This window comes from Mercurialis annua, linkage group LG1-X (assembly GCF_937616625.2).
Source record: "Mercurialis annua linkage group LG1-X, ddMerAnnu1.2, whole genome shotgun sequence".
Classification (NCBI taxonomy): Eukaryota; Viridiplantae; Streptophyta; class Magnoliopsida; order Malpighiales; family Euphorbiaceae; genus Mercurialis; species Mercurialis annua.
Genome location: NC_065570.1, coordinates 15,831,027 through 15,846,720, shown reverse-complemented (window position 1 = coordinate 15,846,720; position 15,694 = coordinate 15,831,027). Strand labels below are relative to the sequence as shown.

General features: G+C 32.1%; 1 long non-coding RNA gene across 1 annotated transcript; it reads left to right on the top strand.

Moving 5' to 3' along the window:
• Positions 1 to 4,210: 4,210 nt before the first annotated feature.
• Positions 4,211 to 6,954, top strand: LOC126676490 (uncharacterized). Its single transcript, XR_007640304.2, has 4 exons — positions 4,211 to 4,484; positions 4,563 to 4,639; positions 6,048 to 6,120; positions 6,605 to 6,954. It is a non-coding gene; the product is annotated as an uncharacterized LOC126676490 (long non-coding RNA).
• Positions 6,955 to 15,694: the final 8,740 nt, after the last annotated feature.

Below are 15,694 nucleotides of genomic sequence, written 5' to 3'. Positions count from 1 at the left end.
TATCGTTTTAAGGCATGTTAAGTGTTATTATTGTGTCATAGGATCTACTGCGGAATTAGGTTCATGTCTTGTCTTTGAAACGTCATCTTTTAAATTTTAAAACTTTCTGCCTACAACGATAGGATTGCGTCAAGTCAGTCATTATTTTTGCTTTGATTTGATGCTTTTATTGATGTTATTTCACTTGGATGATTTTAATTGCTTTTGATTTCTCGGGAAATCTTATTTGGTAATTTTCTTTAAGTCATGCTTTGGCATGATGTTATTTTCTTTTCATGTTGTTGATGTGTTTTACTGGGTGATAGTATCCTGGCTTTTATGCCTTTAATTAATTGTTGAGGTTGAATTATTTTATAAGTCTTTCTGGCGTTGGCCGAGAGTCTTGAATTTAAAAATGATATTTTTTCAGATTTGACACTGTTTCGGGTTTAAATGATTTTTAACTGATTTTTTTTTCTCCACGTTTTGTGGATTACGTTGCTGGCCACGTAATGGTTTTAAATTTTCTTAAGAAAATTTCTTTGGCCTAACTGGTATTATGACCCATATAGTTCAATGGGTAGTCTGTACATGACACCCTAATATATTATTTTCCGTAATTTCACCAGTGAAATGAAATCCGTTTATTTCAAAGTTTTACATTTGACTAAGGATTGAAAAAGGGTTGTTATTTTGAAATAAAATGAAATTTTTGTATTTTAAAAAAATTAAAATGCTACGTATAGCTTGGTGTTTTCAAAATGATTGTTTTGAAATAATATAATTTTTAAAGGCGATACCGATTTGATAATTTAACATTAATTTTGAAATTTTACCATATTTTGATTTGTCAACACTTTGGTGTTGTTGGTCTTATACTTGATTTACTAATTTTGATTGAAGCCAATGTTTCTGAAAAGATTGTTAAAGAATAATTGTTTTTCCACTTGGGCGATGAGTTAATGTTATTATTTTGGATGAGGTCGAGCCACCTATTTTGAAAATATTGAGATTTATTTTCAAAAGGCGTTCTTTTCGGATTTGAAAATGTGTTGCATACGTTTTATAAATGGATATTATGGGTTTGACTTGGGTCACCCAAATTTAGAGTTGAGCTTGGAAGTGGTAATCACTCAGCTAACTCGGCGGTTTTAATTTGAGACGTTCGGAAAGAAGTATATCTATTGTTTTATAAAAGAGGTGTTCCGAAAAATGATTTTTAATACTATGGGGCTCGACATGAACTTGAAATCTATTTTGTAAGTTTTTTTTTAAAGTGGGTTTTGATAAGTACTTTTTGACCAATATCTTTATATTTTGAGTTAAGTTGATGTATTGAAAATATTATTGTGTGATTTAAATTTTCATCAATTACAGGTTGTTTTGAGTTGTCACTATGTCGATAGGAATTCGTTGACCATATAAGATGTTGCATGATTAATTATTTGGAATTATATTGGATAGCTACCCTAATGAATGATTGTTTTACTGCAAGATGCTTAAGTGTTTTTCGGATGTGTGATCAATTCTTGACCTATATTACTGTGTTATTATTCTTGTCTCTAGTGTTTGATTAAGTTATGCCTTATCATTTTTTGTCCTCGTTGACCTCATTGTGTGGAGTAGCACGTGAGGGCATTCCTCGCTAGTTTTCTTTGGCTTAATTTTGGTATTGGTGTCGATGTGCGATTCGAACCTTCGTTTTCTTTTACCCTGCGATTAGTTTTGATGTTATAATTGTTTTAGCCGGATCTAGCGTTTGACCCTGGAAATCGAAGTGATTAATTTTTCTTATCAATAAATTTGAGGAGCGATTCTCAAGAGCTGTTCTCAGATTCGAATCCTGAAACTGTCCTGGTCGGAGGAAGGCAAATAAATTACTCAGCACCGGTGGAATAATTCTTCTCGTGTGGGTTTACCTCGTGCGTGAAATTTTGAACGTTATGTGTTTCTACGTCGGACTCGTTTGTAATAATTTGTTGTAGTCGAAAGTTCAGCTGTTAGTGTTCTAGAATTAGATATGGAATCTGTGAATCGAGGTTGATCAGTGTAGTAATACAATAGTGTTTTCTTTAGATAGATCGGTGAAATATCGAAACTGATATTGAAGCTGTGAAGGCGGTCGTGATGCTTTGATGCCTTTGGAAAATTTTCAAATTGATTTGAAGAGAAATTCGTTGTTAGGTAAATTTTAGTTTCGTTGTCGATTTTAGGTTATTTCGTTTTGACAATTCAAATTGGTGGAATAGGATAATGGAGATGGGCAAATATGTCAAGATGGACGAATGCACGTCTCACAGAGTGTAATGTCTAGAAAATATTTCAAAGAAAAATTGATTTCAAATATTAACTTGTTAAAGAAATTGAAATGTTTCATCACGTAATTGTGCCCAGACATGTCATGAACATGCATTTGAAATGCCACGAATAGGAAACTGCATTAAGCATTGAGTATAATCACTAATTAAAAGAAAAATAAAAAAATTGATACATGCATTTAGTACATTCATCACGGCATTAAATTATTAGGGTTGAATGCAACTCTTTGGGGATGAGAGCTGTCATCACCCTGGCGCACAATTATGTAAAATAAATTTTATCAGTAAGCCTTTCAAGAAAAATGTTTTGTTATAAACTCGCGAGTTACATTGTGAAAATGGTGTTTAAAAAGTTGATAAATTTCAAACGGTTTTGAAATTTTGGTTGGTATCTAGACAAGTACTCTGTGATGACGGTGGTGATTTAAGCGAAATTGCATTATAAGGATTTAATTTATATCATTGGAGTATTCGTATTTTTAAAAAGGAGAGCTATAGTTATAAGGTTGTACTCGAGGTTTAGTTGTGGTGAATGCGAAAAAATATTGAGTCCGGATTGAAGAATTGTGTCAGCTTAGAGTATATAAATTGAGGAGTTTGTTTTAAGAACATTGGTTATACTCTGCGTGCGTTTTTATAAAAAAAAAACTGTACTTAAAAGAAATTTTGTTTTTTTTTATAGATTCGATATATGTTTAAAACGTTTTTGTAAACAAAAGGGTTCTTATTTGCAAAATTTATTTTGGAGATAGTGATGAAATTTTGACAACTTGATTTAGTGTGCTTTTTATGTCTGAGTTCGAAAAGTTGATGGTATTGTCGAGCTGATCTTAGTTGATTGAATCGAGACGATTCTAGTGATGTTTAGTTTTCAGCCGTTATTTTGTGAGAGCATATTTGATCAAGATGACATTTGATTTGTTGTTAAGTATTTCTCGTATGAAGTAATTAGTGTTGTGACCACTATAAGTGATATAGTGCGTAGGTGTTAGGGGATGTAAGATTATTTTCAGTGATAGTGTCTGTATTCGGTTTGTAGTATTGGACTTTGACTTAGTAAGATTACTATTCTAAATTTTGAGATTGTTCCTACACGTGTAGTGTTGCTTTGGTAGTCTTTGAGACTTGAGCCTGTTATTTTCGAAACTTTTCCTCGTATAGCGTATTGGTTATTCCCGGTTAGAAAATAAATTTTTAATTCGCTCACCCGTGGTGTTTGAGAAGTCGTTGATGTACCAAATTGTTGAACTCAGAATTATTTCGCGTATGCGTGTGGTGACCATTCGAGTTTTTTTTAAATCAGTTTTAAACGCGAGATCGAATTTCTCTAAGTTAGGGAGAATGCAATACCCCATATATTTTTCACCGTGTTTTTGGTTGATTTATGTTTCGTTTCGCTTTGACTCTCCTCAGTTTTCATTGTGGTAGAATTACCCTTGATGAGAGTTTGTTTAATGTAGTGAGATTGTGGTTGAATTAGACGGTGTTATTTTTGTTTCTGTTGAGTTGTCACCTGGTCGTAAAGTGATTTTGGAAATCTAGAATTGTTACGATTAGTTGTTTTCTTTTGTTCCGTTGAGGATGCGTTGCTCCGTATTTTTAGAGTTACGTATGATTTTTTTTTTTTTTTTTTTTTTTTTTTTTTTTTTTGCAAGATATAATTGATTTTATATTAATTTGGTTTGTGGTAAATTCGAGGACGAATTTTTAATAAGTTTGGGAGAATGTAATACCCCGTATTTTTTTTTCATTACTATTAAATTATTTCAGATTTAAATTTTAAATTTTTACATTCCGTCAAGTTTAGGTAATTTATTATATATATATATATATATTTTAGTCGTTCGTTGTTACGGCCATAGTTCGATTCGTATTTGATTTGTATTATTATTTAAACCCATGCAAGCCCATGAATTATGCAAAGCCTATGCATAATATTAACCTATAATATTAAGCCCATGCAAATTGCCCATGATCATTGTTTCACTTATGTACAGGTATGGCCTGTTTAATTTTGTTAAGTCTATTGTTATTATCTTGCCCGTTGCTTTTATATTCCTTCCATTTATATCACGTTTTCTTAACCTAATTTATTCATCACTTAAACCTAACCCTAGCCGTCAATTTTATCTCAAAACCTCTAAAACATCGCTGTTCAAATCATCCTCTTTATGCTCGTGAAATTAGGTAAGAATCATTGTTCATATTTCAGTTTTTGACTAAAATTGATACTTGCGTACTCTTAATCGTACTCTCTCGTTATAGCGTTATATTTGGATCCGTCTTGTCCCTGTGATACTAGACTCACGCCTCTACGATTCTCAACTTCGTTTTCTCATTCGGTACGTAAATCATTCCGCTATAGACGCCGCCGTTTCATCGCTTTTTGAATATGTTTGGTTCTATTTTCATATGGTTGTCTCTGCATATTGTTTTGTTCTTGATGGTAGTAATTTTCATTCTTGGTTTGATTAGGTGATGATTTCAGTAAGCTATATTTAAGATGGGTTAAGATTTGTTGAGTTTTTCCTGTGTTGTTAATTATTGATTAGAGGATGATAGATTGTCACTGTTAGCTAGCTTGAGATATTGTCTGGGTTTTGTTTGTCGTTGTTTTGGAGTTTAATTAATGAATTGATATCTTGGTTATGTTTTATGTTGGCAGATTTAATTTGTATTTAAAATTGGCATGTGGCTTGGATGTTTGATTATTGAAATTATTATTGGCCATGAATTGTGTTCTTGGCTATGTTTTATTCTTTTGTTTAATAATTTGGCGTCAGTGGCTTATTCAATTGTTTGGGTTTGTATGAAAGGTTGATGGTGATGAGGTGTCAATTAATGATTGGCTTATTGAGTGTTCTCTTGGTTTATTGGCTATTTTAGCCACTAAATTATTTTGACTTAATTCTAATGATGCTTTAACTTTGTTATTAACTATTTCATTTTCATTTTTATTTTAATCTACGAAATTGATTTCGATTTATTAATTAGCAACTTGAGTAATATTATTATTTATAAATTAAAATTACTTTGGGCATTAATATTTTAAATTTAGATTTAATATTAATCTTTTTATAATTTAAATGATTTTTAGATTTAATTAAATTATTGACTTTGATTTCTAATTGGAGATTTTATTTTAATTTGAAAGATTTTCAAATTAGTAATATTATTATTAAAACCTAAAAATAATATTTGAATGTTTAAAAATTAAATTAATAATTATTAATAATTATTATTTAATTGTTATATTGATATTTTGGCTTAGAATGCCTTGGAATTAAATTTATATTTTAGCTTTGTTTGTTATTTAATTAATTGAGATAATTGCCGGTAATATTTAATTACTTGAGTTTCAAGCTATTGAGTTCTATTTTGATATTAATTAATATTTTATTTAATATTAATTATAAATTGTGGTTTATAAACTCTGGAATATTAGTTGGATCGGTTTGGACTTGGGTCACCGACATGTGGATTTAGCTTGGTAGTTTTGAAAAACTCGGCTAACCCACTATTTGAGTAATTGATTTTATTTATCAATTAAATATTATTTTAATAATATTTTCGGATTGGACTTAAGGCGAACTCAATAGTCTTGAATTAATTACGGCATTATAATTTAGTTGAGAATTGTGTTTCTCTGTGTGTTATTTAATTGTCTGATTAATTGTGCTAGTCCTACGTGGTGTCTAGTATTCTTAGAGTTAGGGGTTGGAGCGATTTTAACGTATGATTTATTTTTAGACTCTTCGACTACTCGCGCTCCGGAGTCGAAACAGGGTTAGCTGTTTGCCAAGATCACGTGGATAAGCAAGCTGTGAGTTTATATTTACTATTTACCGCTTTATTAAGTAAATTGTTATTTTAATATTAAATATATATACTGTACGTATATTTCGAACTGTTTTTATATTATGGCTCTTAGTTGGAACGTGCTACCTAATGGGCATCATTAGGACTGCGTGCGCACCGGTAAAGATCTGGAAAAGGTAATTATGGTAATGTGGTAACTCGGTATGAGCATAGCTCTCGGGACCAAGTAGAGTAACTCGGTGTAGCTCGGCTCTCGGGACTCTGGTATAAGTGTGGTCAGTGGTAACTCGGTGTAGCTCAGCTCTCGGGACCAGACCTATTGGATTATGTTATTTATGTAGAATTGTGGATTAGGGTTCCAACTATTATCTGTAATATCGTTATTAAATGTTTTATACGTTTTAAAGGTTTTCCACTTAATAAATGTAAATAGTGGTATGAACTCATCTCAGTATATCTGACCCCGTTGTTTTCCCAATTTTTCCCAGGGTTATGATCTGAGAGAGTCTGGTGATCTCCGCATTTACTTTTCCTCGGAGGTTCCATTTATTTTTATAAACTGTCAAACTATTTTATTCTTAGACCGCAGTAGTTGACTAGACGTCTTTATTATTGTTACAGTTGTATGTCGGATTGGTCTGACTGGTTATATTGCTCTGGCATGTTATGTATTTATTTCGGATTATTTATGTTATGCCTATTTTAGACCCGGAATTGAATAAGTATGTTATATTAACTGTTGATTATCATAACTGCTAGTTTAGGCTGAAGTCTCGGTTGCCCCCGAGCATTGGTTTTCTGCAGGTTTATGTATTTATGAATTAAATGAAAGGCTAGCTACGGGTTTCGGTACTACATTACCCATACCCTAGCGCCGGTCGCGATTCATGAAAATGGGTCGTGACACAGACATATCATGAACATGCATTTTGAATGTCACGAATAGGATTGCATTGAACACTGAGTATATTTACTAAATAAAAGATAAATTAATAATTGATACATGCATAATAGTACATGCATCACGTGCATAGAAATGATTAGGGTTGGATGCAACTCTTTGGGGATGAGAGCTGTCATCACCCTGGTGCACAATTATGTAAATGGATTTTATCGATAAAGTGATTTGAGAAAGATGTTTTGAAACGAACTCGCGAGTCACATTGTGATAAATTTATTTATAAAGTTGTCGGATTTCACATGATTTGAAACTGTTACCGAAAGGTAGCTAGACAAATACTCTGTGATGATGGTGGTAAATTTTGGGCAATTACGTTGTAATGGATCAGTCTAAATTGTCAAAATCGTGTGTTTCATGGAACGTGAAATTGAATTTGAGGTTGCGCTCGAGATATAGTTATGCCAAGTGTGGCGTATGGTTAGATTCAGATTAGGAAGTTTTCGTGATAATTTCCTATTAGTGATTTAAGGATTAGTGGATTAAGGATATTGATTATGCTCATATGTGTATATACAATATTTTTATTAAAAGAAACTTTATCTTTTCAAATTTGAAATTGTCCAAGTAATTTGGTGTATTGATACAAAGGTATTTTTATAAACAAGAGATTTACATTGCCAATTTTACCTTTCTGGGAAAAGGGAGACATTTTGTCAAAATTGATTTAAAAGGGATAATAAATTTTTCACTTGAGCGATTTCTTTGTGTTTTTGTTTAAGAGCAAAAATTTAGATACGATTTAATCTGTAATGTCTTGAAATATTTATATGTATTTTTAATATGGAGGAGTTCCACGGTTTAACTTTTATGAGAAAAGTATAAATTGATGTTAGCAAGTTTAGTTTAAAGAGAACATAAATTTTACCAGTTGAACTATTTCATAAATTTGCAAATATTTTTAAAAGTAAAGAGAAATTGTTGATTCAAAGTGTGAGTAACTTGAAAATTTTCAAGGATTTACAAACCGATGGTTTTTCAACGGTAAACGCATTTTGATTTTGAATGCAAAAGGAGGTGTAAGACGTAGAGTCTTTTAAACAGGGTGGAAAATTTTGTATATAAAATATTTGTATCTTAGGGTTGGTTTTGAGCATAACTAACAATCCGCTCGTAGTAAACTGGTCATATTGATCTCTCGTGGTATATAAGTTATAGTCAATTGATTAAATAATTTTGTGAATTTGAGTTTGATTTGAATATATATGAGTTAGCTGATTCGAGAATCGAGGATCGTAGTATATAGGTTTCGACAACCAGTATTGGTTGATCGATTTTGTTGATTGATGGTATTGTAGTAATGTTTGGATATCGTTCGGGTCAGTAGTTGAACCCTTAGTGTGGGCGACAAAATTTTAAGTTGTGCAATTTATGTGAGATGCTGTCGATGCTCAGTTTAGTTGCGGCGTTATGTTTCTGAATGATTGAAGGAGTCATTGTGTTTGAAATTATTTATTACTAATCTAGATATTTTATTATTATGAGTTCATGTTTTCTTGGAAATAACGGTATGCGTTTTTATGTTTCATAATTCACGAAGTTGATTGTATTATCGAATTTGATGTTAGTAATTGGACTAAATGATCCTAGTAGTGTTGTATTCTGATATTGAGGTTTTATAGTTGTTAAGATTTGAGCTGGTTTGGAAGTCACTTAAGTATAGAGTAATTGTGACTCTCAGTTGGATAATTGTTGACTATTCACATTGGGTTGATCGAGTAATCGTTAGAGCACCAAGTTGTTAGAATCAGAATTTTGCGCATATGTGTGTTGCGACGGTTATAGTGCGAATAAGTTCAGATTTGAAATTCAAGGTCGAATGTCATAGGTTGGGGGAGAATGTAATACCCCATATGTATTTTCGGGCTGTTTGATCTTGTGCTGACCTTCGGTTAGCAGAAATTTTGATTAGAGTTATCATTGAAAATATGAAGTTATCGTATATGCTAAGTAATGTTGATGCTTTAATGATCTTGTGAGATTGTTCGGTTTATGCAAGTGGTGGTGTTGAGTTGTCTTGAGGGACAACATGTTGAGTTCTGTTTACGCAAGTGCTTTGGTCGTTAGGTACGGTATACCTTTGTTTTCAATTGGGTTGGTTCTTGGTTGGGGACTGTTTTGGAAGACAGAGTTCGTTTGCGTTATTGTTGTTATTACTGTCTTTATTTACGTTTGGTATCTTGTGGATGCGTTTCCACATTGTTGACGGGCATTCTGTTCATATTGGCGTGTAGTTTTATGTTATGTTGTACGATAATTGTTTTAGTTTTAAATTCGAGAACGAATTTTATATAAGTTGGGGAGATTCTAATATCCTATATTTTCTCGTCATGGTTTCGTTGTGTTTCCGACTTGGTTTCGGATTATTAATGGTGGACTTAGCAAGTGTGAAACTTTAATTAGGGTTGGATTTGCATCTTGTATGTGTCGCATGTGTCGTGTGAGTTTTCGATAGCGATTTGATTTGTATCCGGATTATAATCGAAGTTGTGTTCGTGTGCCTTCTAAATCTGACATGTTTTTATAAAACATCCATATCTCCCAATTTCACCTTTGGATCGGGCTCATTTTTGGATATGTTGTGCAGGACAAAAAGTTGGCCGTTGTATCAAAATTTAAGACGCATTGGAGTAGTTTGCAAGTGTGCGAACGCACACTTCAGGTGTGCGATTCTGCGGGCAGTAACATGTCTATAAATAGAACTGTTACATCACGATGCTTTTCATTTTTTTTTTTTTGGAAACCCTAAACTAAACATAATACCCTAGCCGACTCCAAAAGCTCTCAGAACACATTAACTCTTCATTACGTATTCCATTCGTTTGAGATCCGGTAAGTAATCGTTTAACTCGTTTCTTCGTTTTGATATCGATATTATCGTTCTTGATTCGTATCCCTTTTGTTATACCATTAATCTGAGATTCTCTACGTCGTTTCATCATTATTTGTCGATCTCTATAATCGTTACGATTCGAAATCAAATAAGGTACGTAAATATCCCTCTGTTCGTCGCCGTTACGATTTGCCGAGTTCATAGTTTAATGTTGATGACGTTGTTTTGATTGTTGCTGCGTTTTTCTTTTTGATTGTTACTGCCAATGGTATGATTTTATGAGTATAAATCTTGATTGGGTTAGACTTTAATTCTTGCTTATTGTTAATGATTATTGAGTGACGATAATCTGAGTTGTTCATTCCGTTAAAATCATAAATTGAATGGTGTGTTGTTGCAGTAGCTCTTTGGCTTATATGTTACCTATTATTGATTTTCTTATGTTGAGCATGATTTATAAAGCTTGATTATATGGAAGTTGGTTTCATGGTTCCAAAATTTATGAGTTATTGCTATGAGATTTAAGTTTAGGAAAGATCATGTTTGGCGGGATTCTGTTTCTATTGAATGTAGGAGATGGCTAATTGGCCAAAGAGATTATCAATTTGTTTTGATCAAATCAATTGAGTCCTTCAAGTTAAATTCTTTCTATGTTATTATTTTAATAATAACTTTTGCATTTCGTTTCAATTTATAAATTACAATTTGAATACGTTAAATATTTTATAACTTAAATTAATATAATTACTCGGGTAATTATATTTAATTTTAATTGAAATGTCACTTTCGCTAAATTGCAGTTTAGCCCCTAAAGTTTCTAAAAAACTTATTTAAGTTAAGTTTTATGTATTGGTTTTATATCGAGGATAACTTTTGGATTTTTTGTTTGAATTATAATTTAGCAAATTGGAACGAGTAATTATATTGGGTTTCGAATATCAAAATGGTTAAATTACAATTTAACCCTTGAACATTTTTATAACTTATTTAAGTAAGTTTTTGGTTGGTAACTTTATATTTTGTTTTGATTATAAACAAAATTAATTAATTTGATTTCGAATATCAAATTGGCTAAAGTACAGTTTAGTCCCTAAACTTTTATAAACTTAAAATGGTTAAGTTTTGGTTGTAACTCGGGTTACTTGATATTGAAGTTATTGAGTTATGCTTTTAAAATGGTTTATTATTTTATCGAATTATTTTATAAATATAAACTCGGGTTTATATTTGATAAACGTTTTAAGTCGGGTTAGACTTGGGTCAGCCGACAAGTGAGGCTAGCTTGGTAGTTATTGGTAACTCGGTTAACCCACTATTCGGAAATTAATTATTATTTAAAGATTATTTAAATAATATTTTCTAAATGGATTTTAAAGCATGAACTCAATAGACTTGTATTAATTGGGCGTTATTACCTTTTGGGTATTTTGGTGTTGCTTTGGATTGATTTATTCTGACGTGTTATTTGTGCTCGTCCTATGTGGTGTCTAGTACTCTCTAGAGTTAGGGTATGTTTTTAATATTCGTTTAAATTTGTTTAGACTCGTCGAGCTTACGTGCTTTTGAGGCGAATCGAGTTTAGGTTGCTTGACAGGAGTTATCACGTGGATTAGCAAGCTGTGAGTTTGTACTTACTATTTACCGCTTTATTAAGTAAATTGTTATTTTAATATTAAATATATATTGTACATATATTTCGAACTGTTTTTATATTATGGCTTCTAGTTGGAACATGCTACCTAATGGGCATCATTAGGACTGCGTGCGCACCGGTATTGATCTGGGTAAGGTATATATGGAAATGTGGTAACTCGGTGTGAGCATAGCTCTCGGGACCAGGTAGAGTAACTCGGTGTAGCTCAGCTCTCGGAACTCTGGTATAAGTGTGGTCAGTGGTAACTCGGTGTAGCTCAGCTCTCGGGACCAGGCCTAGTGGATTATGTTTATATTTAGAATTGTGGATTAGGGTTCCAACTATTATTCGTAATATCATTATTAAATGTTTTAAACGGTTTTAAAAGTTTTCCACTTAATAAATGTAGATAGTGGTATAAACTCATCTCAATATATCTGACCCCGTTGTTTTCCCAATTTTTCCCAGGGTTATGATCTGAGACAGTCTGGTGATCTCCGCATTTACTTTTCCTCGGAGGTTCCATTTATTTTTGATAAACTGTAAAACTGTTTTATTCTTAGACCGCAGTAGTAACTAGACGTCTTTATTTTGTTCTAGTTGTTGTCAGATTTGTCTGATTGATTATTTATTGTTCTAGCATGTTATATGATTATTCCGGATTATTTATGTTAAGCCGATCTAATACCATTATTGGAAAGCATGTTATTTTAAATGTTGAATATTATAACTGCTAGATTTAGGCTGAAGTCTCGGTTGCCCCCGAGCATTGGTTTTCGGCAGGTATATGTGTTTGTATGTTAATTGAAAGGCTAGCTACAGGTTTTGGTACTATATTACCTATACCCTAGCGCCGGTTGCGATTCATGAAAATGGGTCGTGACATTAATTCTTTATAAGTTTGATTTTGGTCAATATACCAGTAAAAGAAATTCTTGTGTTTTGAAATATTATGTTGGTTTGATGTTGACAAACGATGATTTTCTAAATGATATTATTTACAAGATGATTTGTCGTGTTAAGAATTTAACATAAATTTTATTTTGTCAACATCTTAAAATTTTGGGTTTTATCGAATGGCTGTTTGAAATCAAAACAAAAATTCACTTGAGTTTTTTTATTGCTGTTTTAGTAGTTGGGTTACGTTGAGCTCTTTATTTGAAAGGATGGGAATTTTGTTTAAATACTTTCTCGGATTTACAAATGTTTTGAATTTGTTTCAGAAACGGTTATTTTAGGTTTTGACTTGGGTTACCTAAACTGGGAATTTGGCTTGGAAGTTGTAATGACTCGGTTAACTCGATGGTTTTATAGATTGAGATACATTGAAAATTCTTTTAAGCAATTGATTTATAAGAAGATATTTTTCTATATATTGATTTTGTTTTAACCGTGGGGCTCAACAAAAAAATTTGGAAGTTTTGTGATTGACTTTAAATTTCAAAATGAATTTTGAACCATTAAAGATGAATTATTGCAAGGTGATTTCGTTATGAAATTCAAAGCTTGTTGTAGCATGTCTTGATATATGTCTTTAAGAATGATTGAGTTGTTTTTGCTGAATGGCATGCTTACGTGGTTTATGATTTACATATTTGATATCTTTTAGAAATAGTTTGCGTTGTATAACTTGCTTGTCTGTTGGACTAACTTGATTGTTTGTGTTTTGTCTCTTCGTGCGGAGCAGCACGTGAGATGATTTAATCACGTGGTCATGTTTGGCGTACCTCGATGTATGATCTTAACCTTTGAGTAAAAACTTTGTTTTGACCTTGTTTCCCTTGTTCGGTTTTGGGTTGCACGGGGTTTTGTTGTTTGTTTCGTGGATCGAAAACTTTGGGTTTGGATATCGAGGAAGACGAGGGGAGTATTCCCCTGGAATAGTTGATGGTTTCTGATTATCCTAAAAAAGATATTTGAAATTCTGGCCGAAAACATAGAGCGGTATATTAATACACTTATGTTTTCATTAAGTTAATGATGCGATGCGGGAGCTGGAGGTAGGTTTCGTAGGAACGTATGTGATGTGTTATTTTCATTGAGCATAAGTTTCAGTTGGGTTGAAGTTAGTTGGGTACTTTTACCGAAGAGTTGTAACGAAATTATTAGGTTGAGGTGTTATATAACATCGAATGTCGGTAGATTACAAGTATTGAGTTTGAGAAATATTTTGAGGTTATTGAGTGCACATCTCACATAGTGTAAAGTCTAGCAAATGTTTTATCGACAAATGGATTTCAAAGGTTAATTTATTAAAATATTTGAAATATTTTCAACACGTAATTGTGCCTAACCATATCATGAACTTGCATTTTGAATGTCACGAATAGGATTGCATTGAGCACTAAGTATGTTCACTAAATAAAAGATAAACCAATAACTGATACATGCATAATAGTACATGCATCACGTGCATAAAAATGATTAGGGTTGGATGCAACTCTTTGGGCATGAGAGATGTCATCACCCTGGCGCACAATTATGTAAAATGGATTTTAGCGATAAAGTGTTTCGAGGAAGATGTTTTGAAACGAGCTCGCGAGTCACATTGTGATAATTTATTTATAAAGTTGTTGGATTTCAAATGATTTTGAAACAATTACCAAAAGGTAACTAGACAAATACTCTGTGCTGACGGTGGTGTATTTTGGATGATTACATTGTTAGGGATCGTATGTATTTTCAGAATCTTGTGCTTCGTGAGAAGTAATAATAGCTTTAAGGTTTGGCCTCGAGATTTTAGTTGTGCTAAGTGCGGTATAGAGTATTGTTGATTAAAAAACTTTCGTGGAAATTTACGATTTTGATTTGAATTGTTGAATTAAGGGATTTGGTTATGCTCCATTTATATTATTTTTACACTGGAATTTTAAAAAGTAAGTTGTTTATATAGATTTGATTTTTACTCAAATGTTTCAGTATATTGATATAAAGGTATTTTTATAAACAAAGAGATTGCATTGCAAATTTTACCCTTCTGAGGTGAGGAAGAAATTTTGTTAAATTTGATTCAAGGAATACTAAAACTTTTCGGTTAAACGATTTCATCAAATCATATTTTCACTTGAAAGTAAGATTTAAAAGCGATTTAAATTTAAGATGTTTGAAACATCAATGTGTATTTTAAATACGGGGGATTCTTCCACGGTTTGATCATTTACGAGAAAAGTATAAATTATTTTAGTAAGTTTGATTTACAGATAATATAAATTTTTCCAGTTGAACTGTTTCGTGAAATTCGCACATGTACTTAAAAATAAGGAAAACTTGTGAAACCAAAATGCAAATATTTTAAAATTTTCAAGGGTTTACAAAACTGATGGTTTTTTTAACGGTAAAGGTAATTCGATTTTGAATATAAAAGGAGGTGTAGGACGTAAAGTCTTTTAAAGAGAAGTGGAAAATTTTGAATATAAATGTTTTGTGTATTGAAATTTTTTATATCCCCATAGGTTTGGTTTTGAGCATAACTAACGATCCGGTCGGGGTGAATTGGTCGAAGTGATCTCTCGTTGTGTACGAGGTTTTAGTGAGTTGATTAGAGTAATTTTGAAAATTTATATTTGGTTAGATTATTTGAGCTAGTTGATTCGGAAATCGATGATCGCGTTTGGTGAGTTTCGGCAACAATGTTGGCTGGTCGATACTGTTAATTCAGGGTTTTATCGTTGAAAATTTGAATATCATTTTCTTCGTATATCGAACCTTTTGTGTGTGGAATAAAGTTAATTGTGTGAAATATAGTTAGGATGTAAGTGGATGGTTAGTCACCTTAGACTATTATGGGATGTTTATCTTTTAATGGTTGGAGAAAAAATTATGATAGAGATTGTTTGTGACTAATCTGGAGATTTTGTTATCATGAGATAGGTTCACATATTTTTTTGAACGACGATATGAGTTTTTGTGTTTTATAATTCACGAAATTGATGATATTATTGAACTTGGTATTGATCGTTGGACTAGATAATCCTAGTAGTGTTTGCTTTTGGCCGTAATATTATTTAGTTGTTATTGATTATTGTTGTCCATTATTTTGGTGTCGAGCTCATTATAAGTGGACAAATGAGTAAGTATTGCGGAACGTAATAATATATCAGATTGTGTTTTTTCAATGTTCATGGTTGAAACGTTAGAGTTGATATCGTAAGAAC